The 15,855-nt window shown below is 42.6% G+C and overlaps 1 protein-coding gene across 8 annotated transcripts in view; it reads right to left on the bottom strand.

Annotated features, from left to right (window-relative positions):
* The window catches only part of KANK1 (KN motif and ankyrin repeat domains 1), a 145,389-nt gene extending 137,706 nt beyond the window's left edge, over positions 1 to 7,683 (bottom strand). For 5 of the 8 annotated variants that reach the window (XM_088130374.1, XM_088130375.1, XM_088130377.1 and 2 more), the window contains exon 1: positions 7,383 to 7,522. The gene's annotated coding sequence lies outside the window, so the exon portion shown is untranslated. Of the gene's footprint in view, positions 1 to 7,382 lie in introns of all 8 variants that reach the window. The other 3 variants (XM_088130380.1, XM_025163801.2, XM_025163803.2) reach the window with 3 other exon arrangements.
* Between the last annotated feature and the right edge of the window lie 8,172 nt (positions 7,684 to 15,855).

The following is a 15,855-nucleotide window of genomic DNA, read 5'->3' as shown; positions in this document are numbered from 1 at the left end:
GACTGGGGCTAGCACACAACCCTGTATTACCCCATTGGAAATGGCAAATGCAGCTGATGTATCACTGTTGTAAAGAACCTGTCCTGTCATTCTGTCGTGGAGTAGCTGAATCAACTTCACAAATTTCCTCAGGCATTCATAACATCAAGAGAGCCTGAATCAAATACCTTTGTCAGGTCAATGAAGACAGAGTAGAGAGGCTTGTTCTGCTCAATGCACTTCTCCTGGACTTGCCTCATGGCAAATACGTATCATGTCTGCTGTACTCCGTTCTGGCCGAAAGCCACACTGTGCCTCTGGGAGATTCCATTTGAGTGACAAGTCTGTTCAGGAGAATGTGAGCAAATATCTTGCCTGCAATGGACAGCACTGAGATACACCTGTAGTTTCCACAGTCTGATTTGCTTCCCTTATTTTTATAGAGAGCCACAATGAGGACATTGTGGAAGTTGTCAAGCATCTCCTCCATGGACCAAATGTCTTCCAAGATGTCTTGGAATGCCTATAAGGTATTTGGGTTTAGTGCTCTGTAGATCCCAGCAGGAATGCCATCCTGTCCTATTGCTTTATTTGAGTTCATCTGCGAGATCTCTTTCTTGATCATCACTAGAGGGAGGCAGGTCTAGGGCATCCAAGACTGGTAGCTGTAAAACATAAGCAACTGTGGATGGCCTATTGAGTAGGTTGGAAAAGTGTTCAGCCCCGCAGTTTTCAGTCCTTCTTGGTCTTTGATCAGGCTCGACCCATCAGATGACAGCAGGGGGAAGCATCCCGATTTAGAAGGACCATAAATTGACTTTATGGCGCTGAAGAGCTCTCTGGTGGCATGCATGTCTGCATAGCGTTCCACCTGTTCAGCCTTTCTCTCCCACCACTTGTCCTGCATTTCTCGCAGTTCCATCTGTACTTTGGACTGCAGGTGCTTAAACTTGTCTTTCCTTGAGACAGATGATGGGTCATTCTGCCAGTCTGCATATGCCTTGTTCTTGGCCTGGAGGGCTGCTGAAATGGTCTCGTGGTTTTCATTAAACCAAGTCTTGATGCTATCAGGTTTTCAGTCTGAGTACAATTGTTGCAGTCTGTGTGATGACATCTTCAAACTGCGTCCACTTTTCAGAACAGGTTCCTACAAGCAGTAAATTGGAGTTTTTAATTAAGTACATCTTGAAAACGTTGGACCTGGCCTGGGTTTTGCAGTCTGCTGATGCTGAATGACTTTCTGACAGTCCTTCATGGAGTACGATGTAAAGGGACTATGTGCAGGTTGAGGACCGACCGGACCAGCCTGTGATCTGTCCAGTGCTCAGCACCTTGCATGGCTTGGGTAATGATGACGTCTTTCAGGTCATGCTGATGTACTATGACATAGTCAAATAGGTGCCAGTGTTTGGACCTGGGATGCATCCAGGTAGTTTTGTACTTGTCTGCAGGTCTGAACACTGTGTTAGTGATGCACAGGTTGTGCTTGGCACGCTTGCTCAGAAGCAGCAGGCCATTCCTATTTAGTTTTCCCATCCCTTGTCTCCCAAGGACTCCATCCCAGTAGTCACTATCTGTCCCCACCCTAACATTGAAGTCACCCAGAGTGTTGAGTTTGTCACTGGCAGAGGTTGTTTGAATAATCTGGTCTAGGTCCTTGTAGAAACCCTCCTTGTCTTCATCTGGCTTCATGAGAGTTGGTGCGTAGGTGACAATGGTGATACACCAGAACTTGCTGAGCGGAAAGGGGAACTTCATATTGAGTGCATATTGTCTATACAGTCAGATAAAAGGGGCCTGAGTCCAGGACAATAATACTTTCACAGAACTCTACTTACTACCCAGCTTATTAGCATTCCTTTTCCTTCTAAATGTTTTACTGTTAAGTTGACAGTACAGTTTTCCAGGGAAAGTGTTTTTGTGATGGGGTACTTGCCCAATTTGATACCATATAGCTGAGCTAGTGCTTTGTTTTTGCCTGGGAAGATGTAATTGGGGTAGTGGGTTTTAGCTTGGCCCTGCAAAAGCTCCTACAGTTTCCATCCCAAACCCAGGCCTGAAGCCTTACAGAAAAAGGTCCAAATAATCTGCTTCTTAAGGAAGGAGCACACTAGAGCAATCTTCAGAGCCCCAGAATGTCTCCCTCCTGCATAAGGCATTTGCCATGGCCCAGATCCAGTTCCTCATCCCTTCCCTGGCAGTTCACACAAGCCAGGTACAGTAGTGGTCCAGGCCACAGGTGACAAGGACCATCTTTCCACTTACTTTGGTTCAACAGAGTCAAACTCTTTCCAGATGACATCACAAGACATCACCTTGGTCAACTCTTTAGACTCTGTTCAGCTAACTTCTAGCTCCAACCAATATGAATGATTTTATCCATAAAATATTTAACGAAAATATCATGTGGCCACTCAATAGGTCTTCTAACTCATCTTTCCCTAAAAAAGTCCAGTTCAGTTTAAAAAGGTACATCAGCAACTTGCAAGAGTTGGTTGATCCAGCTTTTCTTAAGATATCCAGCTAATACCCTGGCTAGTAATCCATTCTACTTGCCAATTTACCAGCATTCAAGTTTAATAGCTTTTAGGAATAAACAGATGACAGATATGTACCACAGTTGTTAGCTTCATTCTACTTTTATACAAAAAATATGTAAAAATGTATTAAAGAGGTTATTCCAATGGCTGACTTCACACATTGTACTAAGCTATAAAGTGATTAGTTCGTTTTTCTTCAGTATATTCACTTGGATAATGAATTTATTTGAGTTATATCTCTTTTCCCCCAGAGATCAAGGTAGCTTACATGATAAAATGAAAGTGTCCCTTAATTTTATCCCTACTAGGTTATTGGCATAGGGGAAAAATTCTTTAACCTTATTTTATCCTTACATTAACCCTATGAAGTAGGTTGGACTGAGACAGTGATGTCCCAAAATCACTCATTGAGAATCCATGCCTGAGGGTAAACCTGAATCTGGGTCTTCCCTGTCTTAGTCAAGTACCTAAACCACCATGCCACACAGGTTCTTATACTATAAACAAAACCAACTGCAATTTCATTAACCATGATTAAGCAAATTAAGGCTTTACACAATGTATAAACCCTGTTACTGAGTGATTAGAATTTACTTAGCTAGATGGGTTGCTGACTCACTAGAACTGAGCTGCTATTTATACACCAGAATTAAACAGACTCTAACCACTACAGACCTCTTTCTTCATTCACCGTATCAAAGTGACCAAGTAGAGCCTGGTGGGAAGCCCAATCTGAGATACACATGGAGGACACCTGCTAACCTTTACGGACAACTCTGTATCTATATGCAACCTCAGACATATCTTTTGGAAGCTGTGTTCAGTGTGACATACATAAGTGTTCATGAGGCTGTAGTCCAACTTTTGCTGATATTAATCTGGAGTTACTAGCCAAGCACAGAATAATTAGTGGAATATAGAATTCAAAATAAATGCATTCATTCTTGTTTAGCTACAATTCGGTTCAACTACAAAAGACAAATCAGTCAATTCTCTTATTCGTATACACAGCCTACTTCTCATACAATTCCACTAGGTATGCAGCTTCATGTAGTGTGCGATCTCTAATTAATAAATGGTTTACAATAAACCACTCATATAAATCATTTATATGGCTTGGGTTAATTTTTAGCCCTTCCTGTGCAACCTCATCCCAAAAATACAGAATTGCATTGCATTGGCTAAAATCCATCCGGACTGCTAGGGCAGCCGCTGTAAGGGCCGAAGCCAACAAGGTGAAAAAAACAGCAGTTCCCAGACTAGAAAGGACAGATATGCAAATGTACTTCAGCTCCTTAAAGGTACAAAGCAGACTGCCAAGTATCCTTAACGCATAAAGATGGGGAAAAGTAACATAACGTTTACATTCCAAAGGCTCTGACTTCTTTGCTCTGCAGTGATCCATCAATCGTTTTGTCTAAGATTTCATTCTTCTGTGGTTCAGAAGCTACTCCCAGATATCTACCTGCACGTGCATCCAGAGCCCCACTGCAGCTGCTGCTGGATCTTTGGAAAAGTTGAACTGCTTTAAGGAGCTCAGACAGAGCTATATTCACACCGCTGGGCACTCTGAGGCACTGCACAGCCTAAATGGTTAGCACTGGACTAGGAGGCACTTCAAACAAACCAATTCCATAATAAGTGCAACAATAGAAAACATGCAATAGAGTTTTCAAGGGAACTGTAGTTTCAAAAATCTGATTTATGCAACAGAGAGGCGAAGAGCAACTGCAGTTAGGATCCCCAAAAGCTGTGAAAAGGAAATACTTAGGAAAGACAAATTTAGAGGGTAGTCAGCATTCTTAACTACAAGGAGAGATAGCAAAATGAAGTATAGTTTTTTGTCCTACACAAATAGGCTTGTTTTAAACTAGAAATGTAATTTGACTGAACTCAGATTTAGTTACCATATGGTACTTCTGAGAATTTTCAAAGAAATAGCTTTAAAGAATTAACATAGTAGAAGTTTCATAATTCAAGGTATTGTTATTATTGAAAAAAGCAGGTATAACAATGTAAAGGCAACAATCAAAACAGTAAACACTTTAGCACAAAATAGCTTTTTAAAAGCAGACGCTTTTAAGCAACTGCTTACCACAATATGTTAAAAACTTGTCTGAACAAATAAGCTTTCAAAACCATGTAAACACATGAAAAAAGAAAAAAAGCCCCCTGTGCATCTCTTGAGGATGGGCATTTCAGAATTCCCCAGTTTTTTGCCATTCTTATTTCTTATGTTGTTCAGTCATTAAGTCGTGTCTGACTCTTCGTGACCCCATGAACCATATTGCGCCAGGCCATTTCTTATGCCCCAGCCATAAACATACTGTACCCTGACCTGTAAAACATGAAATCTCTCCATGACTACTCACTTTATCCCATAGTTCCTTGAAATTAGTAACACACTATACTTATCCTTACTTTCAGAGAAGGGGGTCTCCAGCGGATTAGACAGTGGACAACCAGCACCAACCCTTATACCTGCAGAAACACCATTGGGGGCAATCCGAAACATACAAAGAGTATAAATGACCCACCAGAAGGCCACCTAACTAAATATCCACTGTAAGGACAGTGAAGGATGTAGAACTATATTCTTTAACCAAGTCCAAGCATCAGGCCAAGGGACTTTGTGATCAGGAGTCCTTCTAGGGAAGGACAAGAGTGATGAAAATAACTGGGATTGCCTAACATATTTGCTTATGGTTTGGTACATAAGCAAAATGCATCCACTCTTGCCTCACTGTGCTTCCAGTCAAGGAAGACATTATTCGTTCTTGTTCTTCCCTCCCATGCCAAAGCTGCACTCTGCAACTGCTAACCATGATTACAGCTACTGGCCAGCCTCCTGCTACCCTCTAGCATCACAGCTAGTAAAAGGAATTCTACCTTCACAGCAGGATAGCTTCCGCCACAGGGACAACTGTTTTATCTGGCAAATGGCAAGACAAATGGAAACAACACATACCGGTGAGATGGTTTCTAGCATTTCTTTTGTGTAGAGTACGGAAGTTGTTTTGTTATTTCAGGAGCAGTGACAATTCAGGGACACTGTTTGAGTCTCATTGTGTGAATTCTATTGGTCAGCTGTCCCTCTAGGGGGCAGCACCTAACCAATCTTGACTGGTTTCCAAAAGATACTTGAATGGAAGACTACCAGGAAATCCCATGGCTGTAAACTAGACTAAGAAGTCCAAAAAACTTCTTGAAGTATGGCAATAGCAAACCATTTCCACATCATTGTCAAGAAAACAACATGGGTATGACCTCTACTTGAGGGAGTGTTTTCTTTTGCCTTTATTCATCAGGTGGAAGAAGAACTGTTTGGTTTGTGATATTCCCTGCCCATTCAGGATTTCTTGGCCAGAACAAGACAATTGGAGATTAGTCACAAATCAGTTTGTGAAGAATGGGGGCAGGTGCAAACTGAATGAAAACTACCATATTGAAATGCCCATCATAATCACATTATCCCTCAGATAAATCAAATATTTGTGGGTTGGTTTTGCAGAAATAACCAAAAGACTCAATTAAAAATGTTCTTCTTAAGTAAACATACTTTGAAAAGGCTAAATTTAAATATTTTCCACTTTCAAGCAAGAATAAGTAAGTAGTTTCTATACCTTACCAGAAGTTCATAAGTGGTCTAAAATATGTTCTTTCATAAACTGTGGAGCTCCATTTTTACTATTGTTCCTAGATGCAACCACATGTGTGTGAGTGTGCATAGGAGACACTAAAATGTCCTAAACTTAAGGAACATTTTCAAAAGCTTATTTTCTTTAACCATATGAATAATTCACCTATTTCACACACACACACACACACCTGTTTGCAGAGCTGGATAGTAACCATGGCTTTTAAGGTGGCAAGCAAGTGAACCTCAGTCCTTAGTTTAGAATATTTAACTTTAAAACAATAACAATAATAATATTACTCTTCTAAAGACTCGCAGAACGGTGCTCAAGATAGGTATCTGGGTACAGTAATAACACTAAGCAGAAGATCAATCTGCTCCCAGTCATTTATAATATGCAGCTTCATAAATTAGGTAATTCGCTGTACACAGCAGGCAGGAGGGAGGAAAAGAAAGTTTCATTCTTTTCCTCATTCGGGAAAGCAGGGGGAGGGGGGAAGGAAAGCCAAGCAGTGCTGACAGGCAATGAAACGCTAGTAGAAATTCTGCCTTCGAAATTATGTGTTCCCTTCTCTCCCCCTTCAAGTACCTTTGATGTTTCCAGAACAAAAGCCTCCCTCATCCAGCCGTTCCCAAGAACTGAGGGAGAGGTGAGCCAACAAAAGGGATCCGGAGAGGAGAGAAAGAGCGTGCAGAGGAAAGTCACCGACTCTCGTGCCCTCCGCTCCTCAGGGCCCTGACCATTGCAATGTCAAGTGAAGGGGAACCCGAAGCAAGAACGGGGCGGGGGGGGACGTGCAGAAGCCCAAGGTTTTGCGGGCAACCACCTGACCAAAGCAAGCGCCCAGCTTTTATCTCCCTTTCTCACTCTCCAGGCAGGGGGATAACGCACAAAAGGAGGACACAAGCACAGAAACTGACAACAGAAGGGAGAAGGGAGGGGAGTTGATTTTTTTCGAAATCCCCAGATCCTCCCGTAGTGCCCCCACAGACCAGATTTTCCAACGAGAAAAAGAAAGGACCGAAGCGGCAGCGCGGGGACTTGCCCTCCCGGTGCGCCTCACGCGCGCTGCCTTACGGCAGAGTTGCACCAAGTGAACTCGGGCGACCCAACTCGGCCGCCTCGACCAAGGCGACGCGCACCCTCTTTCTTTCCCGCCTCCCGTTTGCGTCCGGGGTCCAAAAGCAACTCCCAGCGGACCCGCCAGAGAAAGGGCTCAACTCACCTCGCTGTCCTTTAACCTGCGAGGAAAGGGGAGGAGGCAGCGCAGCACAGCGCGAGTCCCAACGAGAGGGAAGCGCGGGGGAGGGGGTCCTCGAGCAGGCGGCTCCTTCGGGGGAAAGACGTGCCAGGCACCGGTTGTTTCCACCGCGACAGCCCACCCGAGCAGCGCGGAGAGAGACCGCAGGAGGAGGAAAAGCAAGCAAGAGGGATCGCCGTCCGACAGCAGCTGGCACTGCCTCGGAGTTCAGCCCGCAAACTCCTCTCGCGCTTCTTTTGTAGCAGTTCGTGCGCGCTCGCTCGCTCGCTCAACACTCGCACACACCGGCTTGCCCGCACTGCGGCTGCGCGCTCCGGCCCCAAACCAACAATGCACGCTCTCCCGCCCCTTTCGCCGACTGGGATTCCAGGGACTAGGAATCTCCGATCACATGGCAACGTAGCCCGCGGGGCGGGGGCGGGTTATCACTGACCTGGGGGAGGACGGCAGGTCACGAACGGCAAACTTGTTTGCACAAGGGGATCGTTCGCGTCCTTCAGAGGATGGATGGCGCTGCCAGGGCAAATTGTACAACTAATAATAAGCAAGAAAATGACAGCTGACAATAATCTACCGCTTTATTCCGGCCAGATGAAAAATTCTGCACGATTCAAAACCGGGAATGTGCTTACAGGTTGGCTTTAGTGCCTTCCTGGGTTGCGATCTATTTAATTGTATGGAGATTGATAGTTTTTACCCTTAAGTGTCCTGGATGCTGAAACTGAGAGATGAGCCCCATGAAGCATCTGGAATAGGTTTGCTAGAGGTGCTAGGAAACGTCTGACCACGGTATATACCCTATAACCCTATAATATTGATGCTGCCAAAGATGTGGCTGCTTTGAAGAGTTCTGGCCCAGTGTTATGTTTGCATCACTCTGTACTCTGAAGCACCTGTTTGGAATCCAAAAATCTACAGTTTTATTATCCAGCCACTCTTGAGTCAGCATAAAACAATCCCAGCATAAAACTTGCTGCCTCCCCCCCCCACCCTTGCCAATTCCTCTCCGACTTCTGCATATTTCCAAGTCACTGCTGAATGGTGTTGCTCTGAGTGTCCCAACTATTATAGGCAAGGTTATTGGTTTTCTCCTCTGGCTTTACACAGCCATCACCTTTCAGGACTTCACCAGCCAGCAGCAAAAACATCCCCTAAGCAGACCACTGCAGAAGAAGGGGGTGGGTCTCACTTCAAGACTCTGTCTAGCTTCCCTAACCTGCTTTGTCTGCCCTTCCCCCTGCACTTCATTTAGGTGTCTCCCAAGTTTTAAAATGTGAAATAAAGAAGCATATTTGAAGACTTCAGGGCAGAAATACTGTCAGAAAGAAGGGAAGCAGCCTCTGACTGTGCAGTTGACTAAGGATAACTGAAACTGTTTGCTGTGTGGACAGGTCCTTCATTCAGGTTTGGGGCCCTGGTTGAAACTGACAAATCTAAAGGAAACTGGCAATTAATGAACAAAAGCCCAGTTCAACACCTCTCATCATTTTACGGACACTGCAATGAGAAAAAGCAGGGCTGCGACATCTGAAGATAAAGATACATCCCAGAATCCTGTTAAAGCAGAATGGTTAAAGCTTCATCCCTAAATGAATTGTGGCAATCTAATCACTTTGGAATACTCTTAAAGCAGAATGGCCCTAGTAAACCCTTCTTCTTCCCCAAATAAAATAATGAAGTTCTTCCCTCCTCCCCTCTACTTTGTTGAAAAATAGAGAAGTTGGAGTCAAAAGTGGGAGGGGGGAGGTGACATCTCTGAAAGGAATTCAGAAACCAAGGGCTTAAGAGGGGACAAAGGATGTGGGGGAGGCTGGCTGGTAACTGAGGCCAGGTCATATCCACACCTCCCAACACACCTCTAATCACCCCCACAACAGATCAGCTGAATTCACGCCCAAGATAATGGGTGACAAAGCACTATAGATATTACATACCCTGAAGTTATGTCGGATCTGTGTCAGCTTAAGGGAGAAAATGTTGACTTAAAACCAGTATATCCAATGATGATTTAAAGATGTCCCATTCATGCCTGGGGCCAAGAGGAAAGATAGATGAGGACAAAGCATAATTATGCCAAGGTTAAATGTAAGTTGGGACAGGGCCTATGTGTCAAGACAGCTTAAAAGGCAAGCAAATCTATTGCTATATAAGGTTACATGGATTAGAACCAAATTTGTCAGATACCCAGACATTATGGACTCTGGCGTTCTTCCCCGCCCATGGGAAGAGATCAAGGGGTACATTGTTGAAAACGTATTTGCATCCATTTAGCAAATCTTCTCTGTTTATTAAATGTATTGGTTTATGGAGCCTGGCATTAAAGATATAAGCAGTATTCTTAGCTGTTCTTATACTATAGGAAGAATAATTGGAATTGATCATATTTTAACTAAAAGAGACTTTTTGTTCCTTTTGCTAAGGAAGCAAACCTGTTTTCACTGGTCACTGGACAAGCACTCTCTCCTTTGTGTGTCCTCTTTCCAGTGTCCCTGAGCAGCAGTGACCTTGATGGAAAGCTACTGTGTTTCTGTGACAACATCAACACCACGTTCCTGTTTCCATTGGTGTCAACAGATGTCTGTGTTTTCCAGCAGCCTGTATAATTAATGAACTTGAGCAATAATGTATCCTTGGCTGTTGCTTCCTGACACTTGCAAAGAAATAGGGCAGGTCCAGATCATCAGTCATGGTAATAATTGGCCTCCACTACATTTCAGTGCACTAAAGGAAGGTGTTGGCCTCTAACGCTAATCTAGCATCCATCTATCTATCTATCTATCTATCTATCTATCTGTCTGTCTGTCTGTCTGTCTGTCTGTCTGTCTGTCTATCTATCTATCTATCTATCTATCTATCTATCTATCTATCTATCTATCTTTTGGATTAAGTGAAAGAGGCTTCTAGGACTCAATCACTATTAAACAAAACAAAACCTTCTCATCTTTAGACTAATTTGCACAAGGCATGGAGTGTCGGATACTGCATTTATAATGCTGTGAGATTAATCCTAGGCTGGAATATTTTATAGAGGACCTAATCTAGTAAGGGAACTGTATTGTCTTTGCCAGATAATGTTGGTTTGAGTCTCTTAAGCATATATTATTTCCCCTGAGTCTTCAATTCTACAACAGGCTGTTTCCCCAGATACCAATTTGCTTAATGCTCTTGGAAATCTTAAATTGAAATCAATACTGGAAGTGGACAGTACTTAACAAAATGGAAAACTTCGCTTCTGAAAAATCCTTCTGAAGCCTCCCTAACCTTAGGCTGTGTTCTGTGCCCACTTAGAACTCAAGGAAACTTATTTCAAGGTCAAGTATGAAGAAAATAAAGGAAATTATTCAAACTCTACCAAGAAATATGTCCCACTGAGTTCTAAGTGGGTAAATTTGTAAAGCCATTTCTTTATCAGGCTAGGTGATCAAAAACTCTTTATTGGAATGAGGCATATCCATAAGGATGGATTGCTTTTTAAAGCACATTTGGACCAATTTCATTAGAAAAGTTAATTTGTCCCTGATTCATAACTGCAGTGCTATAGTAAATTCTAATTCTCCATGCTTTCCAAGTATCCTGGCTTCAGAGAGTGTATGCAAGATGGCTGAAAGAGCTGACTTACCATTCTGCTTTTACAAACCCCTTGTACAGCAGCATTAGGAAGTAGTCAATTCATGGGCCTAGAACAAGTAGTTCACAATGGGCTCAACAAATGCTTGCAGTGTGAGGGAGTTTGTCTTTCATTGCTAGCTGATCAGGCAAAGCACATTATTCCACCACTGACAAAGCCTCAGCTGTTATATTCAAGGTCTCTCCCATTTCCCTGCTTTCTTTCTGTCTCACTGTCAGGCACTGGCATCTTGTGACCTTTTCTCCCTGTTCGCCTTTCTCAAAGATTGTTCCTTTGCCAGAGGAAGCTTCTCTTGTAGTAGTCAGTGTCACTCTTCAACTATTTAAATACCTGCCACAGCTAACAACTCCTCCCCACTCACCCCATTTCCCATGTAAAAGCGTTGGCATAAACAAAAAAGTATTTTTTTAAAAAAAAGGGGATTCCCATGCTTCTAAAAATGCAAAGTTTTCTATCATTTTCTATCATTGTCAGGAGTGACAGATTACACAACTTGATTGCTTAACACAGTTTTACACCAAGTAATTATGATGATACTAAGTAGATGCAAACTAAGTGTCCAACCACTTAGACACAGAATGTATGTCCTTTAAAAATGTTACAGGAAACATATTTATACATTTTAATTGAGAATTCATATTTTTAGAAACCATGTCTAGGTTCCAGCATTGGGTGTTTTTTGTAACACTTGTTTACAGCATTGTTATGAGCACTTAGTTTAATGTATTTAAGCTCAAACTGTTTTAATATTTTATGCATGCATTTTCAATTGCTAGAAAATAAAGCAGCATCCTTTTTATGAGTGCATTCAGCTTATAAATGTACTCAACTTATGTGTATCTCATGACTCAACTAAAAATATACAATATGTGCTCAACAGAAATCCAACTTGCAATTCTAACATTTTCTTTTAATTTCTGATCATGCGTACCTTGAAGGAGTAAGCACCCTTTAAATTGTACGACTGAAAGTACATACTACTTAGAGCTGATTCATGTATTTGAATACAGGTGACAAAATTATAGTATCATTCTAATTATGGTATGACATGCCTGGGGAAACCTTCAGCAATAAACATGTTATAAACTCAGAATATGCCTACATTAGCAAAAAGGTTTAAGAGACTTTATTAATAATTTTGCTTTCTTCTTCATTTTCTTCCACTTTTATGGGCGAATACCCAAAGTAGAAATCAAGAACTCTGGTATTAGGAACCATCAAAAGGAGACATGAGGTTAGGGATCCATGCCATGTCCACAGGGAAAGGTAAATCAGCTCCTGTGCTGGCAAAGGGTGTGGACTTCTCTCCTGCTCACTCTGCCCAGCTGGCTGGTCAATAGGGTGTGAGTTTTGTAGTAATGATTCAATGTCTGTATACTCCAAGTGAGCAGTGAAGCTATTCTGTGCTACAAAGGGTGTTTCCCCAACGCAGCTCCAGCATTTCTGTTACCCAATCCCTCACAAAGTAAGAAGACTCTTCAGTTCTGCTGACCTTGAAACATTCAGAGCACACGAAGAACCCAGAGATCTATTCAGTCCTCACTGTCCAGCTGACCAATAGAGCAGGGGAAAAATGATCATCCAGTATCCCACTCCCAAAGCTACTACAGTGAAGCTGCAAAAGTACCCCCACCTCCAGTCCATATAAGAAAGAAAGGGAGAAATAGCACCCCCTCCAAGTATTTCAAGTACAGTACACGTATTTATGTGTGTTTGGCTGGTGGCTTTCAAAGCCCTAAAGATGGTTATGAGTGGAATCTATGAGAGGGAAGTTTAATGGAAGAAACTATAACAGTAAGCAAGCGTTGAAATCTCCCCAAAATTTCCAAGGTATTTGTTGTGTTTAAAAGTCCCTAGAATTGTCAAAGTGAAATACTGGAATATACGTAGGCAATTTTACACTAATGGATTTTCCCCACTAGTCGCATCCATAGATGCATGGTTCCTATGATATCTGGGTTGGGGGGCTGGAAGGGGGAAGATTACCATATCTGGGTGGTAAACATTACAGCAACCACTGGATGGCAGCAAAGGCTTTTCTGTGTCTCTTTGCTGCCCTCTACTGGGCATTCAGAACGTTGCAGTCCGGATATAGTAAGCCTAAGAAGGCAGCCAGGTACATTCTAAACCATCCATACAGGAATGGTTCAGGATGATTTAAGCTTCTTTCGTTAATAGACCGAGAACTAAGTGAAGGCAATATCATGGAGACAAGGAAGAAAATCAGTATTGCATTTCCATGGCTGCTTTCCCCCTCCTACACAGCAACAATTATGGAAGAATCTGTTTAATTGTAAATGAACAGTTTGTCTAAATCCAGGAGTAAGGCACATGTTACTCCTGTACTAATCGCAGAAAATCACCAGAATATCCTGGCAGTGATGTACATCCTATGTATACTGTATGTGCATTTATACAAACTTGTAAATACATCCTTGATGGGAGGGGAAGGAGACAGCAATTACATTTTTTAATATATTTTTTTATTCTGCCTTTATTATTTTTATAAATAGCTCAAGGCGGCGAACATACCTAATCCTCCTTCCTCCTCCTATTTTCCCCAGGACAACAACCCTGTGAGGTGAGTTGGGTGAGAGAGAGGGACTGGCCCAAAGTCACCCAGCCAGCTTTCATGCCTGAGGCGGGACTAGAACTCCCAGTCTCCTGCTTTCTAGCCTGGTGCCTTAACCCCTAGACCAAACTGGCTCTTAATTAATTAATCTTAATTAATGTCTGCCAAGCTTTAGAGCTCAGCCTGTTGCATAAGCACAAGTTCTAAGTTCTCTGGAATCAGCATGAAAATAGAGAAAATACTTAATCGAACCCAAGCTATTTCAATAGGACTGTGTGCAACTTAGTCTGAAGCTGGGTGCTGAAAATTGCCCCATGTTTCAAGACAGTTTATTCCCAGTAACATCCTCATGCTCCAACATGCTAAGTGTGGTACAATTTTTCTTCTTGTGCACTTTGAAGCCACTGAATTCCATCTCATTTCAAAGTTTGTGGGTAAGAAAAACAGCTTGCCTTGAATAACTGGCAGAGTCAGATGTGGCGTGAAATGGAAAGACATCAAGGGAAGCATTAGCCCAATTACTCCAACTGAAGATGAGCCAGTTCTCCCTGGCATCAACCGGCAGCTATCTGAATTATGATCCCTTTCATTGTCTCGCTTGATTTCTGGTTTGTGGTTATATCATAGCAAGAGCTCTAGTTCTCCATAGTCTAAAACCACTGGGGTGCACACAGACGCTGCAGTGGCAGAAGCCATGAGGCCAACCTCCTATGGTGAGTCGGCAGGCTGAGGAGGCGGCAGCAGTGCCTGAAGCCCCATGGCTCCTGACTGGGCCACCAAAATGAAGATCCTGCCTTGAATTAGGAGGCTGTTACAAGACAGTCAAAGCATGGCGTTGTACCATTATTTGACAGAGGTGGAGGACCAACAGGCGTATTTCTAGAATGCCTAGTTATGTTTCCAGAAGTGGAAAGACTGAGGTTTTCTGTATTAACTTTCACATTCCTTTTCAGTTTTTGCCGTATCTCTTTCTTCCTTCTTTTGTAGACAGGAGGTGATGGAGAAAACCATTAACTTTCTAAGCCAGCACAACGCAGCACCAACTAGTAAATTATTCTGCAGGGTTTATGTTCCTGTATAGAAACTGAATAGACAATACAGTATTTCACAAGCACGAATGATCACTCTGCCTTCCCACTATTTCATTTTCAGCATTTGCATCTGGGGCAACTTGAAAAGACAAAAGGAATCTGCCTGCCATGGGGTGTAATGACCCACCAGATATCTGACTTTTCACTATTCATTTTTCACAGCTTGCAGGTGCTGCTGTGGAGTTGCCACTACAGGCTAGATCTTATCCAAGATCTCCCCACTGGGTCTATTCCTCAACAATATCCTTGATGTGTGCATGAATGCACAGGAATGCCATTCCAGAAATAATTTACTTAACAGACTGTAACTCCTTCCTTATTCTATTTAACAGAATCTTGTCAAGACTTTCTGTCCCCTGGGATCTGGTCTCTTGCAATAATTAAAATGAGGAATTATTACAGTCAGAGTGCAACTTGGCATAAATGCCGGAATGCACATAATAATGAGTGAGCTATAAAACATTACAGAAAAAGGAACAAACTCACCACATCATAGATGCCTATATTATTATAAGACATCATTTGTTTGCTTTATTAACAATGGTAATTTCTTCCATTTTGCAGGATCTAGAGAGTCATGGTGAAAAACACTTCATTGTTATGATGAATCTCTCTCTCTCTCTCTCTCCCTTTTTCTCTCATGTGTGCACGTGGGCATGCACGCACGCATGCGTGCACACACACACACACACACACACACAAAGCATGCAGTCAGATATGATCTGATTCAGCCTTTGAAAACACCTTTACACCAGGCTCCCCCAAAGTGGTCAGTATCGACCCCCAAGGGTCAATGGGACAGAATTATTTTCATATAATAAATATTTGGGGATTTCTGAACAATCTGAAGCTTCACGAAGAGGTTGATGAGCTGAAGAGTTTAGGGACCCCTGCTCTACACAATGGAAGAGAAGTCTTTTGAAAATGCATTTTGGAAAGAGTTATTTGTGCCTAGCTGAGTCCAAAATTACCAACCAGCTTGATAGAATTTGAGGTAGTAAGACAAGGCCATTACATCTGAGGTCATTTACCTATTTTACACTTTCACCATGATGCGTTTGACAGCTAACCACCTTGTCAACTCCACTGCAGTGGTGTAGATGCAATAGCTCCATGGTTTTATTCTCCCCATGAGAATTCTGCTTT

Source organism: Python bivittatus, unplaced genomic scaffold (genome assembly GCF_059951505.1).
Source record: "Python bivittatus isolate LINGU-HERP-01145 unplaced genomic scaffold, Pbiv_v1 ctg000850_np1212, whole genome shotgun sequence".
Taxonomy (NCBI): domain Eukaryota; kingdom Metazoa; phylum Chordata; class Lepidosauria; order Squamata; family Pythonidae; genus Python; species Python bivittatus.
This window is presented reverse-complemented; position numbering and strand designations above follow the sequence as displayed.